General features: G+C 42.8%; 1 long non-coding RNA gene and 1 pseudogene across 2 annotated transcripts; one reads left to right on the forward strand and one right to left on the reverse strand.

Moving 5' to 3' along the window:
- Positions 1-2,278: 2,278 nt before the first annotated feature.
- Positions 2,279-10,299, forward strand: LOC308469011 (ciliary microtubule inner protein 2A pseudogene; annotated as a pseudogene). The gene is made up of 3 exons (XR_013991590.1): positions 2,279-2,395; positions 9,138-9,233; positions 10,114-10,299. The product of XR_013991590.1 is annotated as a ciliary microtubule inner protein 2A pseudogene (transcript).
- A 319-nt stretch (positions 10,300-10,618) lies between these two features.
- Positions 10,619-11,519, reverse strand: LOC308469012. Its single transcript, XR_013981970.1, has 2 exons — positions 10,851-11,519; positions 10,619-10,741 (listed from the first exon to the last, which is right to left on the reverse strand). It is a non-coding gene; the product is annotated as an uncharacterized lncRNA (long non-coding RNA).
- Positions 11,520-11,541: the final 22 nt, after the last annotated feature.

Raw genomic sequence — 11,541 nt, forward strand, 5'->3', positions numbered from 1 at the left:
TTTCCGTCCCAATTTTTCCCCTTTTCACTCCATTTCCCCCTTTCCCCCCCAATTTCCCTCTTTTCACCCCAATTTCCCTTCTTTTTCCTAATTTTCCTAATTTCTAGGTATCTGATTGGAGGAGTTTCTAGATTTCTCCTGGCAGGGATTTCTTGATTTCCCCCCCTGATTTCTAGATTTCTCCTTGCGGGGAATTCTAGATTTTTCCTGGCAATTTCTAGATTTCTGCTTGCGGGGATTTCTAGATTTTTTTCCTGATTTCTGGATTTCTCCTTGCGGGGATTTCTAGATTTCTCCCGATTTCTAGATTTCTGGAAGGAATCCTAGATTTCTGCTTGCAGGGATTTTTGTATTTCTTCTTGGAGGGTTTTCTAGATTTCCCCTGATTTCTAGATTTCTCCTTGCAGGGATTTCTGGGTTTCTGATGGAGGGAGTTCTAGATTTCTGCTGCCAGAGACTTCTAGATTTTCCTAATATCTAGGTATCTGATTGGAGGGGTTTCTAGATTTCTCCTGGCAGGGAGTTCTAGATTTTTTCCCTGATTTCTAGATTTCTGCTTGCAGGGAGTTCTAGATTTTTTCCTGGCAATTTCTAGATTTCTGCTTGCGGGGATTTCTAGATTTACCCTGATTTCTGGATTTCTCCTGGTGGGTATTTCTAGATTTTTCCTGATATATATATATATATATATTTCTATATTTCTAGAATTTCTGGATTTCTAGATTTCTGGAAGGGATTTCTAGATTTCTCCTGGTGGGGATTTCTAGATTTTGATCTCTAGATTTCTCCTGATTTCTAGATTTCTGGAAGGAATCCTAGATTTCTGCTCGCGGGGATTTTTGCATTTCTTCTTGGAGGCTTTTCTAGATTTCTCCTTGCGGGGATTTCTAGATTTCCTCTTTCAGGGAGCTCTAGATTGCCCACTGATTTCTAGATTTCTACTGGAGGGGATTCCCAGATTCCCCCCCTGATTTCTAGATTTCTCCTTGCAGGGATTTCTAGATTTCTGGCAGCGATTTCTAGATGTTTTTCCTGATTTCTGGATTTCTCCTTGCGGGGATTTCTAGATTTTGATTTCTAGATTTCTCCCGATTTCTAGATTTCTGGAAGGAATCCTAGATTTCTGCTTGCGGGGATTTTTGCATTTCTTCTTGGAGGCTTTTCTAGATTTCTCCTGGTGGGGATTTCTAGATTCCCCCTGATTTCTAGATTTCTCCTTGCAGGGATTTTTGCGTTTCTGATGGAGGGAGTTCTAGATTTCTGCTGCCAGAGATTTCTAGATTTTCCTAATTTCTAGATATCTGATTGGAGGGGTTTCTAGATTTCTCCTGGCAGGGAGTTCTAGATTTTTTCCCCCTGATTTCTAGATTTCTGCTTGCAGGGAGTTCTAGATTTTTTCCTGATTTCTAGATTTCTTCTTGTGGGAATATCTGGGTTTCTCCTGGTGGGTATTTCTAGAGTTTTCCTGATATATTATATATATTTATATATATATATATATATATTTCTAGATTTCTAGAATTTCTGGAATTTTTGGATTTCTAGATTTCTGCTTACAGGAGGGATTTCTAGATTTCTCCTGGTGGGTATTTCTAGATTTCTCCCAATTTCTAGATTTCTGGAAGGAATCCTAGATTTCTGCTTGCGGGGATTTCTAGATTTTGATTTCTAGATTTCTCCCGATTTCTAGAAGGAATCCTAGATTTCTGCTTGCGGGGATTTTTGCATTTCTTCTTGGAGGCTTTTCTAGGTTTCTGCTTGCGGGGATTTCTAGATTTTTTCGGCAGGGATTTCTAGATTTCTACTGAGGGGATTCCGAGACTTCCCCTGATTTCTAGATCTCTCCTTTCGGAAATTTCTAGATTTCTCCTTTCAGAAATTTCTAGATTTCTCCTTTCAGAAATTTCTAGATTTCTCTTTTCGGAAATTTCTAGATTTCTCCTTTCAGAAATTTCTAGATTTCTCCTTTCAGAAATTTCTAGATTTCTCTTTTCGGAAATTTCTAGATTTCCCCTTTCAGAAATTTCTAGATTTCTCTTTTCGGAAATTTCTAGATTTCTCCTTTCAGAAATTTCTAGATTTCTCCTTTCGGAAATTTCTAGATTTCTCCTTTCGGAAATTTCTAGATTTCTCTTTTCGGAAATTTCTAGATTTCTCCTTTCAGAAATTTCTAGATTTCTCTTTTCGGAAATTTCTAGATTTCTCCTTGTGGGGAAATCCGGGGAGGGCGGAGCTTCCCTCTCGCTGACTCCTCCCCTCTCTTTGACTCCGCCCCCAGACCCGGATCGAGGCCACGCCCCTCCCTCCGCCCACCGAGACGACGACGGACATCTGCCGCTTTGACCGCACCCCCAAGATGGACGTCCCCAACCTGGTCCAGAGGAAGGCCATTTCCGGGGCCCCGCCCCTTCCTCCAGAAGCCCCGCCCACTTCCTCCAGAAGACACACCCCCAACCAGAAATTTCCTAGATTTCTCCTTGCAGGGATTTCTAGATTTCTTGGAAGGATTTCTAGATTTCTCCTTGCGGAGATTTCCAGATTTCACTCTAGATTTTTAGATTTCTGGCACGGATTTCTAGATTTCTCCTTGCAGGGATTTCCAGATTTCACTCTAGATTTTTAGATTTCTGGCACGGATTTCTAGATTTCTCCTTGCAGGGATTTCTAGATTTCAAGAGATTTCTAGATTTCTGGCACGGATTTCTAGATTTCTCCTTGCAGGGATTTCTAGATTTCCAGAGATTTCTATATTTCTGGCAGAGATTTCTAGATCTCTCCTTCCTTCCAGGGATTTCTCCTTGTGGGGATGTTCTCCTTCCAGGATTTCTAGATTTCTCCTTGCAGGGATTTCTAGATTTCTAGTAGGGATTTCTAGATTTCTCCTTGCGGGGGATTTCTAGATTTCAAGAGATTTCTAGCAGGGATTTCTAGATTTCTCCTTCCAGGGATTTCTAGTAGGGATTTCTAGATCTCTCCTTCCAGGGATTTCTAGATTTCTAGTAGGGATTTCTAGATTTCTAGTAGGGATTTCTAGATTTCTCCTTGCGGGGATTTCTAGTAGGGATTTCTAGATCTCTCCTTCCAGGGATTTCTCCTTGTGGGGATGTTCTCCCTCCAGGATTTCTAGATTTCTCCTTGCTGGGATTTCTAGATTTCAAGAGATTTCTAGCAGGGATTTCTAGATCTCTCCTTCCAGGGATTTCTAGTAGGGATTTCTAGATCTCTCCTTCCAGGGATTTCTAGATTTCTAGTAGGGATTTCTAGATTTCTAGTAGGGATTTCTAGATCTCTCCTTCCAGGGATTTCTAGATTTCTAGTAGGGATTTCTAGATCTCTCCTTCCAGGGATTTCCAGATTTCACTCTAGATTTTTAGATTTCTGGCACGGATTTCTAGATTTCTAGTAGAGATTTCTAGATCTCTCCTTCCAGGGATTTCTCCTTGCGGGGATTTCTAGATTTCTAGTAGGGATTTCTAGATCTCTCCTTCCAGGGATTTCTCCTTGTGGGAATGTACTCCCTCCAGGATTTCTAGATTTCTCCTGCAGGGATTTCTAGATTTCAAGTTTGGGTTTCTAGATTTCTCCTTGCGGGGATTTCTAGATTTCAAGAGATTTCTAGATTTCTAGTAGGGATTTCTAGATTTCTCCTTGCAGGGTTTTTTAGATTTCTAGTTTGGGTTTCTAGATTTCTCCTTGCGGGGATTTCCAGATTTCCCTCTAGATTTTTAGATTTCTGGAAGGGATTTCTAGATTTCTCCTTGCAGGGATTTCCAGATTTCACTCTAGATTTTTAGATTTCTGGCACGGATTTCTAGATTTCTCCTTTCGGGGATTTCTAGATTTCTAGTGGGGATTTCTAGATTTCTCCTTGCGGGGATTTCTAGATTTCTCCTTGCAGGGATTTCTAGATTTCACTCTAGATTTTTAGATTCCTGGCAGGGATTTCTAGATTTCTCCTTGCAGGGATTTCCAGATTTCACTCTAGATTTTTAGATTTCTGGCACGGATTTCTAGATTTCTCCTTGCAGGGATTTCCAGATTTCACTCTAGATTTTTAGATTTCTGGCACGGATTTCTAGATTTCTCCTTGCAGGGATTTCCAGATTTCCCTCTAGATTTTTTGATTCCTGGCAGGGATTTCTAGATTTCTCCTTGCAGGGATTTCTAGATTTCCAGAGATTTCTATATTTCTGGCAGAGATTTCTAGATCTCTCCTTCCTTCCAGGGATTTCTCCTTCTGGGGATGTTCTCCTTCCAGGATTTCTAGATTTCTCCTTGCAGGGATTTCCAGATTTCTAGTAGGGATTTCTAGATCTCTCCTTCCAGGGATTTCTCCTTGTGGGGATGTTCACCCTCCAGGATTTCTAGATTTCTCCTTGCACGGATTTCCAGATTTCTCTCTAGATTTTTAGATTCCTGGCAGGGATTTCTAGATTTCTCCTTGCGGGGATTTCTAGATTTCACTCTAGATTTCAAGATTTCTGGCACGGATTTCTAGATTTCTCCTTGCAGGGATTTCTAGTAGGGATTTCTAGATTTCTCCTTTCGGGGATTTCTAGATTTCTAGTAGGGATTTCTAGATTTCTCCTTGTGGGGATTTCTAGATTCCTGGCAGGGATTTCTAGATTTCTCCTTGCGGGGATTTCTAGATTTCACTCTAGATTTTTAGATTTCTGGCACAGATTTCTAGATTTCTCCTTGCAGGGATTTCTAGATTTCACTCTAGATTTTTAGATTCCTGGCACGGATTTCTAGATTTCTCCTTGCAGGGATTTCTAGATTTCACTCTAGATTTTTAGATTCCTGGCAAGGATTTCTAGATTTCTCCTTGCGGGGATTTCTAGATTTCCAGAGATTTCTATATTTCTGGCAGAGATTTCTAGATCTCTCCTTCCTTCCAGGGATTTCTCCTTGTGGGGATGTTCTCCTTCCAGGATTTCTAGATTTCTCCTTGCAGGGATTTCTAGATTTCAAGAGATTTCCAGATTTCTAGCAGGGATTTCTAGATTTCTCCTTGCAGGGATTTCCAGATTTCTCTCTAGATTTTTAGATTTCTGGCAGGGATTTCTAGATTTCTCCTTGCGGGGACTTCTAGATTTCCCATTAGATTATCTGGATTTCTCCTTCCTGGGAATTCTAGTTTCCTCTTCCTGGGAATTCTAGTTTTCTGGCAGAAATGCCCCAATTTGCACCTGGGAATTCTAGTTTCCTCCTTCCTGGGAATTCTAGTTTCCTCCTTCCTGGGAATTCTAGTTTCCTCCTTCCCTGAATTTCTGGATCTTCCTGGGAATTCTAGTTTCCTCCTTCCTGGGATTTCTAGTTTGGGAATTCTAGTTTCCTCCTTCCTGGGAACTCTAGTTTCCTCCCCTGAATTTCTGGATCTTCCTGGGAATTCTAGTTTCCTCCTTCCTGGGAATTCTAGTTTCCTTCTTCCTGGGAATTCTAGTTTCCTCCTTCCTGGGAATTCCAGTTTTCTGGCAGAAATGCCCCAGTTTGCACCTGGGAATTCTAGTTTCCTCCTTCCTGGGAACTCTAGTTTCCTCCCCTGAATTTCTGGATCTTCCTGGGAATTCTAGTTACCTCCTTCCTGGGAATTCTAGTTTCCTCCTTCCTGGGATTTCTAGTTTGGGAATTCTAGTTTCCTCCTTCCTGGGAACTCTAGTTTTTCCTGGGAATTCTAGTTTCCTCCCCTGAATTTCTGGATCTTCCTGGGAATTCTAGTTTCCTCCTTCCTGGGAATTCTAGTTTCCTCCTTCCTGGGAATTCTAGTTTCCTTCTTCCTGGGAATTCTAGTTTCCTCCTTCCTGGGATTTCTAGTTTGGGAATTCTAGTTTCCTCCTTCCTGGGAACTCTAGTTTCCTCCCCTGAATTTCTAGATTTCTTCCTGGGAATTCTAGTTTTTCCTCCCTGGGAATTATAGTTTCCTCCCCTGAATTTCTAGAACTTTCTGGGATTTCTAGTTTCCTCCCTGGGAATTCTAGTTTCCTCCATCCTGGGAATTCTAGATTTTCCTGGGAATTCTAGTTTCCTCTTTACTGGGAACTCTAGTTTCCTTCCCTGAATTTCTAGATTTCTTCCTGGGAATTCTAGTTTTTCCTTCCTGGGAATTCTAGTTTCCTCCTTCCCTTAATTTCTGGATCTTCCTGGGAATTCTAGTTTTTCCTTCCTGGGATTTCTAGTTTCCTCCTTCCTGGGAATTCTAGTTTTCTGGCAGAAATGCCCCAATTTGTACCTGGGAATTCTAGTTTCCTACTTCCGTGAATTTCTAGATCTTCCTGGGAATTCTAGTTTTTCCTTCCTGGGAATTCTAATTTTTCCTTCCTGGGAATTCTAGTTTCCTCCTTCCCTGAATTTCTAGAACTTTCTGGGATTTCTAGTTTCCTCCATGGGAATTCTAGTTTCCTCCTTCCTGGGATTTCTAGTTTGAGAATTCTAGTTTCCTCCTTCCTGGGAATTCTAGTTTTTCCTGGGAATTCTAGTTTCCTCTTTACTGGGAATTCTAGTTTCCTCCTTCCCTGAATTTCTAGGTTTCTTCCTGGGAATTCTAGTTCCTCCTTCCTGGGAATTCTAGTTTCCTCCCTGGGATTTCTAGTTTGGGAATTCTAGTTTCCTCCTTCCTGGGAATTCTAGTTTCCTCCTTCCCTGAATTTCTGGATCTTCCTGGGAAGTCTAGTTTTCCCTTCCTGGGAATTCTAGTTTCCTCCCCGATTTCTTCCTGGGAATTCTAGTTTCCTCCTTCCCTGAATTTCTAGAACTTTCTGGGATTTCTAGTTTCCTCCCTGGGAATTCTAGTTTCCTCCTTCCTGGGATTTCTAGTTTGGGAATTCTAGTTTCCTCCTTCCTGGGAATTCTAGTTTCTCCTGGGAATTCTAGTTTCCTCTTTACTGGGAATTCTAGTTTCCTCCTTCCCTGAATTTCTAGGTTTCTTCCTGGGAATTCTAGTTCCTCCTTCCTGGGAATTCTAGTTTCCCTGAATTTCTAGATTTCTCCTTCCTGGGAATTCTAGTTCCTCCTTCCTGGGAATTCTAGTTTTTCCTGGGAATTCTAGTTTCCTCTTTACTGGGAATTCTAGTTTCCTACATCCCTGAATTTCTAGATCTTCCCAGGAATTCTAGTTTCTTTCCCTGAATTTCTAGATTCCTTCCTGGGATTTCTAGTTTGGGAATTCTAGTTTTCTCCTTCCTGGGATTTCTAGTTTGGGAATTCTAGTTTTCTCCTTCCTGGGAATTCTAGTTTGGGAATTCAAGTTTCCTCTTTACTGGAAACTCTAGTTTCCTCCCCTGAATTTCTAGATCTTCCTGGGAATTGTAGTTTTTCCTTCCCGGGAATTCTAGTTTCCTCCTTTATGGGAATTCTAGTTTCCTCCTTCCTGGAAATTCTAGTTTCCGCCTTCCCGGGAATTCTAGATTTCTAGGGCGCCTGAACTACTTTTCCCAGGAATTCAAGAGCGCCTGAACTATATTTCACGGGAATTATACTTTCGTTTTCCTGGGAATTCAAGTTTCCTCCCTCCCTGAATTTCTAGATCTTCCTGGGAATTCTAGTTTTTCCTTCCTGGGAATTCTAGTTTCCTCCTTCCCTGAATTCCTAGAACTTTCTGGGAATTCTAGTTTCGTACTTCCTGGGAATTCTAGTTTCCTCCTTCCCCGAATTTCTAGATTTCTTCCTGGGAATTCTAGTTTTTCCTTCCTGGGAATTCTAGTTTCCTCCTTCCCTGAATTTCTAGAACTTTCTGGGAATTCTAGTTTCCTCCCTGGGAATTCTAGTTTCCTCCTTCCTGGGAATTCTAGTTTTTCCTGGGAATTCTAGTTTCCTCCTTCCTGGGAATTCTGGTTTCCTCCCCTGAATTTCTAGAACTTTCTGGGAATTCTAGTTTCCTCCTTTCTGGGAATTCTAGTTTCCTCCTTCCCTGAATTTCTAGAACTTTCTGGGAATTCTAGTTTCCTCCTTCCTGGGATTTCTAGTTTCCTCCTTCCTGGGAATTCTAGTTTTCTGGCAGAAATGCCCCAATTTGTACCTGGGAATTCTAGTTTCCTCCTTCCCTGAATTTCTAGAACTTTCTGGGATTTCTAGTTTCCTCCATGGGAATTCTAGTTTCCTCCTTCCTGGGAATTCTAGTTTTTCCTGGGAATTCTAGTTTCCTCCTTCCCTGAATTTCTAGATCTTCCCAGGAATTCTAGTTTCCTTCCCTGAATTTCTAGGTTTCTTCCTGGGAATTCTAGTTCCTCCTTCCTGGGAATTCTAGTTTTTCCTGGGAATTCTAGTTTCCTCTTTACTGGGAATTCTAGTTTCCTCCTTCCCTGAATTTCTAGGTTTCTTCCTGGGAATTCTAGTTCCTCCTTCCTGGGAATTCTAGTTTTTCCTGGGAATTCTAGTTTCCTCTTTACTGGGAATTCTAGTTTCCTCCCCTGAATTTCGAGATTCCTTCCTGGGAATTCTAGTTTCCTCCCTGGGATTTCTAGTCTGGGAATTCTAGTTCCCTCCTTCCTGGGAATTCTAGTTTTCTGACAGAAATGCCCCAATTAGTACCTGGGAATTCTAGTTTCCACCTTCCTGGGAACTCTAGTTTCCTCCCCTGAATTTCTGGATCTTCCTGGGAATTCTAGTTTCCTTCCCTGAATTGCTAGATCTTCCTGGGAATTCTAGTTTTTCCTTCCTGGGAATTCTAGTTTCCTCCTTCCCTGAATTTCTAGATTCCTTCCTGGGAATTCTAGTTTTTCCTTCCTGGGAATTCTAGTTTCCTCCTTCCCTGAATTTCTAGAACTTTCTGGGATTTCTAGTTTCCTCCCTGGGAATTCTAGTTTCCTCCTTCCTGGGATTTCTAGTTTGGGAATTCTAGTTTCTTCCTTCCTGGGAATTCTAGTTTCCTCCTTCCCTGAATTTCTAGAACTTCCTGGGAATTCTAGTTTCCTCCTTCCTGGGAATTCTAGTTTCCTCCCTGATTTCTTCCTGGGAATTCTAGTTTCCTCCTTCCCTGAATTTCTAGATTTCTTCCTGGGAATTCTAGTTTTTCCTCCCTGGGAATTCTAGTTTCCTCCTTCCTGGGATTTCCAGTTTGGGAATTCTAGTTTCCTCTTCCTCGATTCCTCCTGGCGGGCTCCAACCCGGCGCCCTCCAAACTACGTTTCCCGCCCGCAGGCTACACCGGCTACATCCCGCGCTTCCCCTGGATCATGGGAGAAAACTACACCGCCGGGGTCAAGGACGCCATGGACCAGTTCGACCGCAACCAGGTGCGTACGCTATAACTCCCGGCGCCGCCGCGCGCTACAACTTCCAGGCCTGGCGCCAGGCACTGAGTTCAAGGCCTGGATCCGGGTTCAAGCAAGATGACCTGCCAGGCGCATGCGATAACTCCCGGGGTTGCTGCGCGCTACAACTCCCGGCGCCGCCGTGCGCTACAACTCCTGGCGCCGCCGCGCACTACAACTCCCAGGCCTGGCGCCAGGGATTGAGTTCAAGGCCTGGATCCGGGTTCAAGCGAGATGACCTGCCAGGCGCATGCGATAACTCCCGGGGTTGCTGCGCGCTACAACTCCCAGGCCTGGCGCCAGGTATCAATTTCCAGGACTGGATCCGGGTTCAAGCTAGATGCTATGACTCCCGGGCTTGCTGCGCGCTACAACTCCCAGGCCTGGCGCCAGGCGTTGAGTTCAAGGCCTGGATCCTGGTTCAAGCTAGATGCTAGAACTCCCGGGGTTGCTGCGCGCTACAACTCCCGGCGCCACCGTGCGCTACAACTCCCGGCGCCGCCGCGCGCTACAACTCCCAGGCCTGGCGCCAGGCCTCGAGTTCAAGGCCTGGATCCGGGTTCAAGCGAGATGACCTGCCAGGCGCATGCTAGAACTCCCGGGGTTGCTGCGCACTACAACTCCAGGCGCCGCCGTGCGCTACAACTCCCAGGCCTGGCGCCAGGCATTGAGTTCAAAGCCCAGATCCGGGTTCAAATCCACCCGGCGCCGCGCGCTACAACTCCCAAATCCGGCGCCACCTTTCCGAACCCGGGTTCCAAACATCCGAATCTCCACTCCTAACCCAGCTTTCGGAGCCGGGTTCAAGGGAGGCGCCGCGCGCTACAACTCCCGGCGCCTGAACCCGCCTTTTCTCCCATAGGAAATGCTGAGGAGTCCAATGTATAGTTTTGGGAAGCGCCTGCCCAGCACCTATTGGCCGAACAATCAGATTTACACCAGCGGAGGACTAATGCCCTTCTATACGGGTTTCGTGCCGAGTAAGTCTATTGGATTTCCCCTAGAAATGTCATTTTTCCCTGGATTTTTCCACTCCAAAATCCCATAGAAATGTCATTTTTGGTATATTTTTCCACCCCAAAATCCCATTTTCCCCTGTATTTTTCCACTCCAAAATCCCATAGAAATGTCATTTTTCCCTGTATTTTTCCACTCTAAAATCCCATTTTTCTACTCGAAAATCCCATAGAAATGTCATTTATTTCTGAATTTTCCCGCTCGAAAATCCCATAGAAATGTCATTTTGGGGGGATTTTTCCACTCAAAAATCCCATTAAAAATGTCATTTATTTCTGTATTTTCCCGCTCGAAAATCCCATAGAAATGTCATTTTGGGGGGATTTTCCCACTCGAAAATCCCATTTTCCCCTGTATTTTTCCACTCGAAAATCCCTTTTTTCCCTGTATTTTTCCACTCCAAAATCCCATAGAAATGTAATTTTTGGTATATTTTTCCACCCAAAAATCCCATTTTCCCCTGTATTTTTCCACTCCAAAATCCCATAGAAATGTCATTTTTCCCTGTATTTTTCCACTCTAAAATCCCCTTTTTCTACTCGAAAATCCCATAGAAATGTCATTTTTGGTATATTTTTCCACCCAAAAAATCCCATTTTCCCCTGTATTTTTCCACTCCAAAATCCCATAGAAATGTCATTTTTTCCTGTATTTTTCCACTCGAAAATCCCATCGAAATGTCCTTTATTTCTGTATTTTTCCACTCGGAAATCCCATAGAAATGTCATTTATTTCTGAATTTTCCCACTCGAAAATCCCATAGAAATGTCATTTTGGGGGGATTTTTCCACCCAAAAAATCCCATTTTCCCCTGTATTTTTCCACTCGAAAATCCCATTTTCCCCTGGATTTTTCCACTCAAAAATCCCATTAAAAATGTCATTTATTTCTGTATTTTCCCACTCAAAAATCCCATAGAAATGTCATTTTTGGTATATTTTTCCACCCAAAAATCCCATTTTCCCCTGTATTTTTCCACCCAAAAATCCCATTTTCCCTTGTATTTTTCCACTCCAAAATCCCATAGAAATGTCATTTTTCCCTGTATTTTTCCACTCTAAAATCCCATTTTTCTACTCGAAAATCCCATAGAAATGTCATTTTTGGTATATTTTTCCACCCAAAAAATCCCATTTTCCCCTGTATTTTTCCACTCCAAAATCCCATAGAAATGTAATTTTTGGTATATTTTTCCACCCAAAAATCCCATTTTCCCCTGTATTTTTCCACTCCAAAATCCCATAGAAATGTCATTTTCCCCTGTATTTTTCCA

Source organism: Podarcis pityusensis (assembly GCF_964106645.2).
Source record: "Podarcis pityusensis genome assembly, contig: HAP1_SCAFFOLD_997, whole genome shotgun sequence".
NCBI lineage: Eukaryota > Metazoa > Chordata > Lepidosauria > Squamata > Lacertidae > Podarcis > Podarcis pityusensis.